We start from the raw sequence: 10,994 nt of genomic DNA on the forward strand, positions 1-10,994 counted from the left end.
GAGGTGGAAATGTCCTGGTTTGGAGCTCTCCAACGGAACAGAGGGAGCTTGAGGACAAGGTGAGACCATCTGTCTAAAAACTAAAGCTGAAATGTCCAACACCTGAAAGATTTCTGCATGGAGGAGTGGGAAAACTCTCCCAGTTGCTGTCAGAGACTGGTAGATCATTAGAGGAAACATCTAACTGAACTTAATTCGGTCTTAAGGGGGGAAATACTGGCTACTAGGGCATAGGGTGTCCTAACTTTTAACTTTTAACTCCAGATCTCAATGTTGTTTAACTGAAGATTTAAATGTCCAGATGTTTAAATATATTAAAAAGACAAAGGTTATCATGGATGTCCCAACTGAATACAAGAAGTTCTCCCTAGTGGTAAAGAACTGTGCAAAGATCCATTAATCAAGCCAGTGGTCACCAGCCATCCTTCTGGAGATCTAGCTTCCAGATTTTATCTCCAACCCAAACTGACCTCACCTGATCCATGTAAGAACTGCCTTCAGAAGAGTCTGATTAGCTAAATTAGGTGTTTTGGCGTTGTGTTCTGTAGGTAAGACCTGCAGGAAAGGAGATCTCCAGAAAGATGGTTGGTGACCTCTGGCTTTAGTCGATCTTCTACATTGCATAGTAGGACCACTTTTGCTCTAAGCATTCTTATGATTCACTGAATGGCTTGTTTTTTTTTATGTAATTACTGCTTTTACTAGCAGTACGCTTGAAGAGCCACTCCGTAGCCATGATTAATACCTGTGCCTTGAATTTGGCACATGTCAAAGTCTTCCAAACTTTGTGGAGGGAAAGTTTTTTTTGCTACTCAATCACCAGACTCTAAACTAAGAAGCAGACAGATAATGAAGCCCCAGTGTCAACAGCCTGCAGCAGTAATTGCTTGATGGTTTTCTCAGTGATAAAACGGAAACTTGGAGTACACCTCTAACCTCAGCTAATTAGCAAGCTGTAACTCAGCCCAAAATAATTCAGAAACCAGCATAACTAGATCAAGATGGTGGCTGGAATGCTTTCTCCCGTTCAACTCAAAGCCTCAAACATACGCCGGAGAGATAATTAGATCTCGGGTAACAATGACTTCAATAACTTCATGTCTAAACCTCTTGGGTGTGTTTTTACCTGCCAGCTTTTTAAACCCAGGTGTTTCTAACCCTCTCTGCATTGTATGACTGCATGTCTGCGGTCACTCCTATGAGAACTTCGAAATTGCGCAGTTCTCAGTCCACGGTTCGTATGGAATTGTGTGAAAGCAAACCAGTCATAATAAGCCCCTCCCCTAAACCTGTCAAGAATCGGGCCTGGGTGCGGACTTGTGTATTCGGGAGAAGTGCGAAAACACCAAGACAGAATTAAGCACTCACCCACTGCCCTGGGGGCATCATGTGCAGTGATGGTGGGGGGTATTCTGCTGCTGGGTGTTAGAAATAATGAATGTTGAAATGTTAGAAAGATGTCAGCAGTTTCTGATTATAAGGGTTCAACTGAATTTCACAGTCGCCGTAATCTTAACTTAAGACTGTACTGTACAACAGGAGGTCATGAGTTTGGAACCCAGCAATGCCCTCACCCTCCTAGCCTGAGAGCGTGGGTGGGAATGGCCTGCAATGCAATATAGCACAAATTGCAGTAAATGAATACACATTTCCCTGCACTGTGTTGTGTGGAATCTTCCCACCATTAGAATGGCTTGTGCTTTGCTGATGTGCCTTCATGGTGTGGAAATGGAACCAGAAAGGACAGTTTATAATGCAATGACCTACCCGATTTGCTCCCTTATAGTTTGTCTGGAAGCATCATTCCTTGGCCGTCTCTCCTCTACCTTCACCAATGCCGTAATATTGTTTTTCCACATTGCTTACGCTGTCAGGTGGAGAGATGAAGCTGCTCTTTTCTCTTTCCTTTCTGACACTCGCTGTGGTTCTCTGATGGAGAATAGAGTGCAGTCAATCAGCCAGAGCTTGTACTAACTTTAGTGTTAGTCAATAAATTAGCACCCACTGCTCTGTTGGCACTTAGTAGCTTATACATGTTTGGACATGAAAGCAAATGCTTGCTCTATCCTTTTACAGGCAATTCTGAGGATGTAGGAGGCGATTAGCAATCTAAAATCCAGTGCTCTTGATTACTAAAAATAATACGTCCCATTGTTAGATAGGGGTGCAACAATTAATTGGCGTAGTTGACTAAAATCAATGATCAAATTAGTTGGCAACTAATTTATAAGTAGATTAGTTGGTGATGTCATCGCCATGTTTCATGTGCTATCTAGGAATGGTTCTGGACAAATGTGGAACATGGATTAAAAGACAAAGTTTAACCATGACAGTGTGGAATACAGTTTTACTTCTGCTGTTATTTCTGACAGTAATAATTCCCTCAATAATTCCCTCAAAATATATACTCAACAATGCCCTAAGAACTGTTGTGGTTCCTTTGCTTTTAAAAACCTCAACCTAAACTTAAACTTGACCTACTACACTTAAGCCTAATTCTAACCTTAACCTAACCTAAAATTAACCTACACCTCAACCTAAGCCTAAACTTTACCTACTACACATAAACCTAACCTTAACCTACTACACCTGCACCTAATTCTAACCGAAATGTAGGATAACCCTTACCTAACTCTAATCATAACCTTAACCATGACCTAAACTTTATCTAATCCTAACCTCAAACATAACAATAGTGCCGCTGTTTTTCTCATTGTTTTCTTCGAGTACATGGCTGGCTGGATTGTGTGTATTTTGCAAAACAGCGCCACCAGCTATTCCTAAATTGTAAAATATCTATGAATATGTCTGTGCTAATGTTATAATGTTTAGCCAATAGCCAAGTCAAAGACCAGTGCTTCTGAACCCTGGTCCTGAAGGCACCCTGCCCAGCACATTTTAGTGTTTTCACTGCTGCCAGCACACCATATTCATCTAATTCAGCTCATTTACAAGCCTTTTTAGATTTGCAGGAGGTTTATTAAAGCAAGGATTCCACCAAAATGTGCAGGACAGGGTGCCTCCAGGACCTCCAGGAACTTCCCAACCCATCCAAATACTGCATGGAGCACAATAAACATGTTGGCTGCCTTGCATTGGCAAGTGCGTTGGTTGCCTGTGTCAGTCCTCACCCTCCTAGTGCTGGATAATTGCTAGGTGGTTGCTATGGTGTTGCTATGTTTGCTAGGTGGTTGCTAGGCAGTTGTTTTGGTATCCCAAATGGTTACAATGGGGTTTCTAGGTGGCTGCTGTGGGGTTTCTAGGTGGCCGCTGTGGACTTGCTTAGTGGTTGCTAGGTAGTTGTTATGGCCTCCCAAATGAATGCAATGGTGTTGGTCAATGGATGGTCAAGATAGATAATTCTGATCTGAGCAAAAAATCTATGTGGCTTGTAAGGTGCCTATTCTATTGGCAATACTCCTCTACAGGGACTAGACAAGCAGTGTACCATATGAATTCAAGCTAAGCTAAAAGCGTCCTCTGTTCAGGTGTGTGTGTATCCATCAGGATAGAAGCTCCTCCACCCTCAGCCCTCTGCATTCACTCTTTCATCGGCACTCCTCCACCCACCCGGCCTTCATTATTTAGGCTGCCAGTCAGGTGTGAATCAGGCCTGCGAAAATCTGAGGAACAGGAGCTCTTTAGGCCAGAAGAGGCTTCCTTTCATGATCTTCATCAAAAAACTGAAAATATATATATAAATCAAAGTCACTCAAGAGGAACATCAAAAGGAAAAGGCTGGCCAAGAGCAACCCAACCAGACCCCCACCTCTACCCCCGCTCTCCCTTACACACACACACACACTCACCCTCTGCTCCATCACTGTCTGCAGTTGCAGAGAGCGTTAGGTTATCAGTCGTGGCTCTGTTAGAGTGCTGGGTTTGACTACACTGTAAATGCAGTTGTTTAGGACTGCTGTGGGAATTGGGGAAAGCTGGACCGCTGTGACTCAAATAGTAGATCTCTAGTTGTGCTTAAGGACACTGATGTGTCCATGTTTTATGGAATTCCAGAGTGGAGTGATTTTAAGGGCACTACAGTCTTCTATAGTCCTCTCTAATCAACACCAGTGATCACTAAATCAGCTGCATGTATACCAAAGTGAGGTGCAGCGGACCAAAGCGCTGCTGCTGTGAGCCGAGGTTCATCAGCAGCCAGAGCCTGAGAGAGCACAATTGGCGTTGCTCTCTCTGGGTGGGTAAATGGCTCTGTCTCTCCCCAGTTCATTGGCGAGTATGTTGGTTACATGTATCAGTCCTCACCCTCCTAGTGCTAGATAATTGCCAGGTGCTTGCTCTGGTATCCCAGGTGGTTGCTATGGTGTTACTATATGGCTGGTGGTGGCTAGGTAGTTGTTTTGGTATCCCAAATGGTTACAATGGGGTTGCTAGGTGGCTGCTGTGGATTTGCTTAGTGGTTGCTAAGTGGTTGATTGGCAGTTGTTATGGTATCCCAAATGGTTGCAGTGGTGCACAGTTGGGATAGTTAACAAGCCCAGAGCAGTGGGTAGCAATCCCAAAGAGTAAAGAGGGTAAAGGACCTTGCTCAAGGGCCCAACAGTGGCAGCTTGCCAAGCCCAGGTAGCGATCCCACAACCCTGTTATCAATAGCACAGTGCTGTAACCGCTGAGCCACCACTGCCCTTTTGCTAGTCACCGTATAGCATGTGCTATATAGTAAACAGACTAGGCGATGCCCCAAAAGCTACGTTCGGAAACACTGCTCCATAGAAAGGCAACAGACGCATTGATTTTTGTGACACATTCATATTTAGAAATGCTGCATTGATCATAAAAATATTTGAAAAAAAATGTGATCAATTAGATCGTAAACAACATCCTGTGATACATCTTTAAAATATATATATATATCGCCCACCTTTGCGCCCCAACCAAGTTCCCCAAAAGCACTGCAGTGTAACTGTCATCTTATAATTTAGAAGGAGTGTTTGAGGTTGCACTCACTATGATCTTTGTTCTCCGACTCTTTTGGGAAATTCGTCGCACTTCGTGTGGAATGACAAGTGACAGGACTCCATTTCTCATCAGCAGATAGAGTTCCTGCTCTGTGAGAAGAAACTGCTCCACACTGAAATCTCAGCGCCACTTCATAATGAATTTAGACATCCACCCATGATTAACCATTGCACTGCACTGGCTCCAGGTGGTGAGCGGTGCTGTATACTGTACAGTGATAAAGCGTGTAATGTTACGTTATTACATTTTTATTAGTACTAACTACCCAACATGGCAAACCATGGGTTGTGCACCTGCCGGAAAACACAGAATACCCCATTTGCCTCTGATCCAACCGACCCGCTCAGAGAAAATCGCCGGGTACCCATCTGTAATGGGACACCCGGACACCTGTGCCAACCAGCATCTCACAGATGTTAGATGTTTACACAGTAACAATACATGCACAAACGCAGCTAGAGCCCAAGCCCACCTGGAACCCACCTAGCCCACGTTCTGGCCATGTGAGCCCCACATGAGCGCCGTTGGCTGGGCTGACCTTTGGTTCAAAGTATTTTGGTTTCTCTTCATTCATAGAGACCGGAGCCCAATGTTGCCAAGATGGCCGCCATGGGAACAGAGTTCAACTACTTCTTGGTGTACACTAAAAATTCCAGCATAGTGAACTATCCAGGGAGTGAAATGTTCCGTTGAGATTCCGGACAGCGCTACGAAATGACTAACAGACTATGTAGCGTACTCTTTCTGTAATAGGGAGCAATTCTGAATTCAGCCTAGGACTTGTAAAAGGCAATGTGAGAGGCCTCCAGGACCAGGATTCGGAACCAGTGATCTCTAACCCTGGTCCTGGAGAGCTACCTTCCTGCAGAATTTGGATCAGGTGTGGTGGATTAGGATTGGATCCAAATTCTGCAGGAAGGTAGCTCTCCAGGACCAGGGTTGGAGATCGTTGGTTTTTAGCTATTTCCCTTCCCGAGTTACTTGATGGAAAGCATTAAAATTTGTAGGCCAGAAGCTCCTCCAAGACCACAGTAGAAGACCAATGCCATAGATGAAGTACTCTTGAAACAGCAAAACAATAGAAAACTTTGAAATATATGTCAGTGTTTGTTTTACTGCAAGATCCAATACATACTGATCCAATACATACTGGTTAAAATGACCTTAGAACAAAACCTATATAGAAAATAAAAGGCTTAAAATTTTAAAAATTATAATTAGGGAGATTTCTCTGTCTATGAATGGGTCAAATTCGAGGGTTACACATTAAAAGTCTAGATATAGTTGGAATAAATGGAATATTGACATGTGCATATGTATTCACCCCCTTTGCAACGAAGCCCCTAAAAAGTTCTGGTGCATCCAATTACCTTCAGAAGTCACATGCTTAGTGAAATGAAGTCCACCTGTGTGCAATCTAAGTGTCACATGATCTGTCAGTATATACACACCTTTTCTGAAAGGCCCCACAGACTTGTAACACCCAGCAAGAGGCACCACTAACCAAACAACACCATGAAGACCAATGAGATCTCCAAACAGGTCAGGAACAAAGTTTTAGAGAAGTACAAGTAAGGGTTGGGTTAGAAAAAAATATCCACATCTTTGATGATCCTCCCCGAGCACCATCAAATCCATTAACATCAAATGGGAAGAACATGGTACCACAAAAAACCTGCCAGACCGTCGAATCAAGAACCCCATTGCCACAGTAAAACATGGTGGTGGTAGCATCATGCTGTGGGGATGTTTTTCAGCTGCAGGGACTGGGAGACTGGTCCGATCAGTGATTTGAGAGTGGGACTTTAACAGGACAATGACCCAAAGCATACTGCTAAAGCAGCACTTGAGTGGTTTAAGGGGAAACATGTAAGAGTATGGGAACGGCCGAGTCATTTAATCCAATTGAGAATCTGTGGATTGCTGTTCACCAGCGGAAACCATCTAAGTTGAAGGAGCTGGAGCAGTTTTGCCTTGAGGAATGAGCAAAAATCCCAGTGGAAAGATGTGGCAAGCTCATAGGGGCATATCCAAAATTACTTTGCAACTGTATTTGCCGCAAGATGTGGCTCTACAAAGTACTTTAGACTTTAGGGGGCTGAATAGTTATGTATATTAAAGTTTTCTGTTATTTTGTCCGATTTGTTGTTTGCTTCACAATTAAAAAATAAAATATCAAATGTTTAAAGTTCAAAAACCTCACATTGTCAATTTTAATTCCAGGTTGTGGTAACAAAACACAAAAAATGCTGGGGGGGTTGTTGCATATTTACGCAATGCATTTACATAAATTTGCATTTGATTTACATTCCGTATCAACAGTTACGAGTGTTCACTTTTTAAAAATTCATTAATTGTCAAAAGATGACGCAAATATGGCAAAAACATGAAGCATTTTTCTGTGAAACAAGACAATACTGATGACTCACTAGCTTTGCAGTCCAAGCTTCCATTTGCATAAACACATCACCAGTGTTAAGCATATTTCACTTGATTTAACAGCTAATTAGAGGTTCAGTTCTCTACCGGAAACCCACTGATGACCGCTGTTTTTAAAGGTTAATGGAAGACGTTGGCTCTGAATAAGACCCATGACTCCATTTCTCTCCGGTGGCTAAAGAGGGTATTGACTCCAGCTGGGTCGGTCCAGTTGGGGTTTCTTTAGGCTTCTGCTCCTTCTGAGGGTCTTCCTGCATGTCTTTTGAAGAGGCAGCCTCTGAAACAGGCCCAGCTGCCTGCTGCTGCTGCTGTACTGCTGTACTGCTTGGCAGGGACTCAACTCCAATAGCAGCAACATAAATTCACTTCACACCTGAGCAGCAGAAGGCATGCTGGCAGTCAGCAGGCATTGTACTGTGCGTATTTCAGAATGTTCACGGCTAATGAGGCGTCACATGCACGGGGGCGCTGAGTCTGTATACACGTGCTTATGCATGCATGTGTTCACTTTTATTTCATATATATATATATATATATATATATATATATATATATATATATATATATATATATATATATATGCTGAACTGACCAGTAGGATATGTGTGTGGGGCCTTCTGAATTGAATGTGACAGATGCTACCGGTCACAACCGTGATTACCCACTGTGTTTCTGCTGTGGGTGTTAATGCCTTCTGTGACATATTCTCAGTACACATGTGACACAGTGGACCGGGGAATGTTAAATTACTGAAAACTGCTGAAATGGATGGTCCAATCAACTTTGAAAGTGTGGAGGAACCTCTCAAGGTGCTTTGAGGAACCTTCAAATTTTCTAAAAGAAAAAAAATTCCTAGAAGGTTCCTCAAGGAACTTCTACTTTTAACGATGTATGGTTGGTTAGCAGGTCACCAGTAGCTATACAAAGCATCCACTCAGCCAGGCATCTGTTTAGGTAGTCATTTAGGGTGTGGTCATGCAACGACAGAGAGGATAGTGCTCGAAATTGTCCAAGAAAAGACTTTTTTCAAACAACAGATTCTTCAAATTAAAGGACCCCTACAGTTCAAGGAATTTCTACTCTTAGCAGTGTACTCTTATATAGCCAGTTCTTTACCTGTTGCTTTGACACTGCTGAAATGGATGGTCCCATCAACTTGGTCCCAACAACCCATCAACTTGGAGGAACCTCTTAAGGTGCTTTGAGGAACCTTCAAATTTTCTAGAAGAAAAAAAATCCTAGAAGGTTCCTCCACAGTTTCAAATTAAACAACTCTGCAAGTTCCTTAAGAAACTTCTACTTTTAACAATGTATGGCAGGTCACCAGTAGCTATACAAAGCATCCACTCAGCCAGGTATCTGTTTAGGTGGTCATGTTGTAGGTTGCGGTCACACAACGACAGAGAGGATAGCGCTCAAACTTGTCAGAGAAAAGTGACTAGCTCTGTTTGTTTTTTCAAACAACAGATTCTTTAAATTGAAGGACCCCTAAAGTTCCTCAAGGGATTTCTACTCTCTTTTCTCTTATATAGCCAGTGCTTTACCTGTTGCTTTGACATATCCTCGTTACTCATGTGACACAGTGGACCGGGGAATGTTAAATGCCCAAACTGCTAAAATGGATGGTCCCATCAACTTGAAAGTGTGGAGGAACCTCTCAAGGTGCTTTGAGGAACCTTCAAATTTTCTAGAAGAAAAAGAAATTCTAGAAAGTTCCTCCACAGTTTCAAATTAAACAACTCTGAAAGTTCCTCAAGAAACTTCTACTTTTAACAATGTATGGCTGGTTAGCAGGTCACCAGTAGCTATACAAGGAGGAACCACTGGAGGAACCTCTTAAGGTGCTTTGAGAAACCTTTAAGTAAAGGATTTTAGAAGAAAAGGCTCAAGGTTCCTGGAAGGTTCATCCACAGTTTCAAATTGAAGAACCCCTGAAAATTCCTCAAGTTTTATTCGTTGCTTTAATGAACGCGACACAGTTTTCATACTGTCGCACCTTTAAGACAACCTTCATTTTACAAACCTGAATTGATTAGTGGTTAGAGCTCCAGGCTATTGGTGATGACAGGGTTGTGGGTTCGATACCCGGGCTCTGTAAGCTGCCACTGTTGGGCCCTTGAACAAGGCTTTTCACCCATTCTGCTTCCTGGGCGCTGGAGTTGGCTGCCCACCGCTCTTGGTGTGTGTGTTCTTACTGCCTCTAGTTCACTAGTGTGTGTGTGTGTGTGTGTGTGTGTGTGTGTGTGTGTGTGTGTTCACTACCATAGATGGGTAATAGCGGAGGACACATTCCTACTGTACATAGTACAGTGACAAATACTTGCAGCTTTACTTTATATGGTTATCTAATATCCTTATATCCTCTGATATGGATCTGGACTGAGCTCTTTCTAAACACTTCACCCTGAACTACAGCTGACTGAGTAAACGTAAAACTTCCACTGATCAGATTCATCCCCCCTGAAAGCGGACTGAACCACATTGTACTCGGAAATAGGCATGCTTGGTGCAATAACACATTCTCACCAGAGAGGTCTCTAAATCATTTTAATTTTTCCCAATTCCCCAGACCCCCTAAATTTATGGGCTCAAACCATTAGCTAGCTTATAGTTTTCCTATGTTAAAAACAAGCCTCTTGTCTTTTAATTGACATACAAATATGAAAACTCACACCTAATATAATAAGTTCCAGGTCAATTTTGATTTCAGGTGAAGCATAAGTCTCTAAGTTGCCGAAAAACATGCGCTCAGTCAGGTGGATCCCAACTTTCAACCAGTCCTGTAGGTGTTTTAATGACTTGCCGGAGAGGGTGGTGACGCTACATCCTCCTGGATGTGACAAGAAAGTCATTTGACAAATTCTATTGTGCTTCGCCAGCCCGGGTTTAAACAAAGCCATCTTAGCACCTTTATCCGCAAAAGCGCAGTCAGTTAAAAAAATCAAAGCACAAAGATACGAGCTTCGGAGCGCCGCTTTCAACCGAGCTGCTTTCAGTGCCACAGCAAAACACGGCTGCTTTTAGGTCTCATTTCCAAACAGCGCTGTGTCAAATGGAAGCGCCACGTCTCTTACCTGCCTCTCTTGATGTGTTTTTGTCGGCGCTCGGGCTGAAAGGATGAAAGGATGAAAGCAAGCGGCTGTAGTGCGCAGACAGACGATGAAGGTTTTAGGAGCTTCCTCGCTCGCTGCAATTAGCTGATCGATGGCTACACACGCTCTCTCTCTCTCTCTCTCTCGCTCTGAGCTCTCGCTCTGAGCTCTCTCTCTCTCTCTCATGTGTATCCGTACGGAGAATGCAAACTCCGAGGAGGTGAACATCAGCCGTCGGTGCGAGGAGATTTTTCATGCAGCTGTGTTTCCACTGCACTGTTGTCCAATCTAGACCACCTCTCTCCACTCTCTCTCTTTCTCTCTCTCGCTCTCTCTCTCTCACTCACACATACTCTACATCTTTCTTTCTACTTCTTCTTCAATCCTTTTATTTCTTTCCCACTCGCCCCTTTCCTTTTTCTCTCTCTCTCTCTCTCTCTCTCTCTCTCTCTCTCTCTACACTGTCAAACCTGATGAGTTACCTGA

The 10,994-nt window shown here is 43.2% G+C and overlaps 1 protein-coding gene across 1 annotated transcript in view; it reads right to left on the reverse strand.

Moving 5' to 3' along the window:
- The window catches only part of LOC140546167 (cadherin-18-like), a 180,434-nt gene extending 169,670 nt beyond the window's left edge, over positions 1–10,764 (reverse strand). The window contains exon 1 of the mRNA XM_072669361.1: positions 10,491–10,764. The gene's annotated coding sequence lies outside the window, so the exon portion shown is untranslated. The remainder of the gene's footprint in view (positions 1–10,490) is intronic.
- Positions 10,765–10,994: the final 230 nt, after the last annotated feature.

The sequence above is a fragment of the Salminus brasiliensis genome, chromosome 23, assembly GCF_030463535.1.
Source record: "Salminus brasiliensis chromosome 23, fSalBra1.hap2, whole genome shotgun sequence".
Lineage (NCBI taxonomy): Eukaryota > Metazoa > Chordata > Actinopteri > Characiformes > Bryconidae > Salminus > Salminus brasiliensis.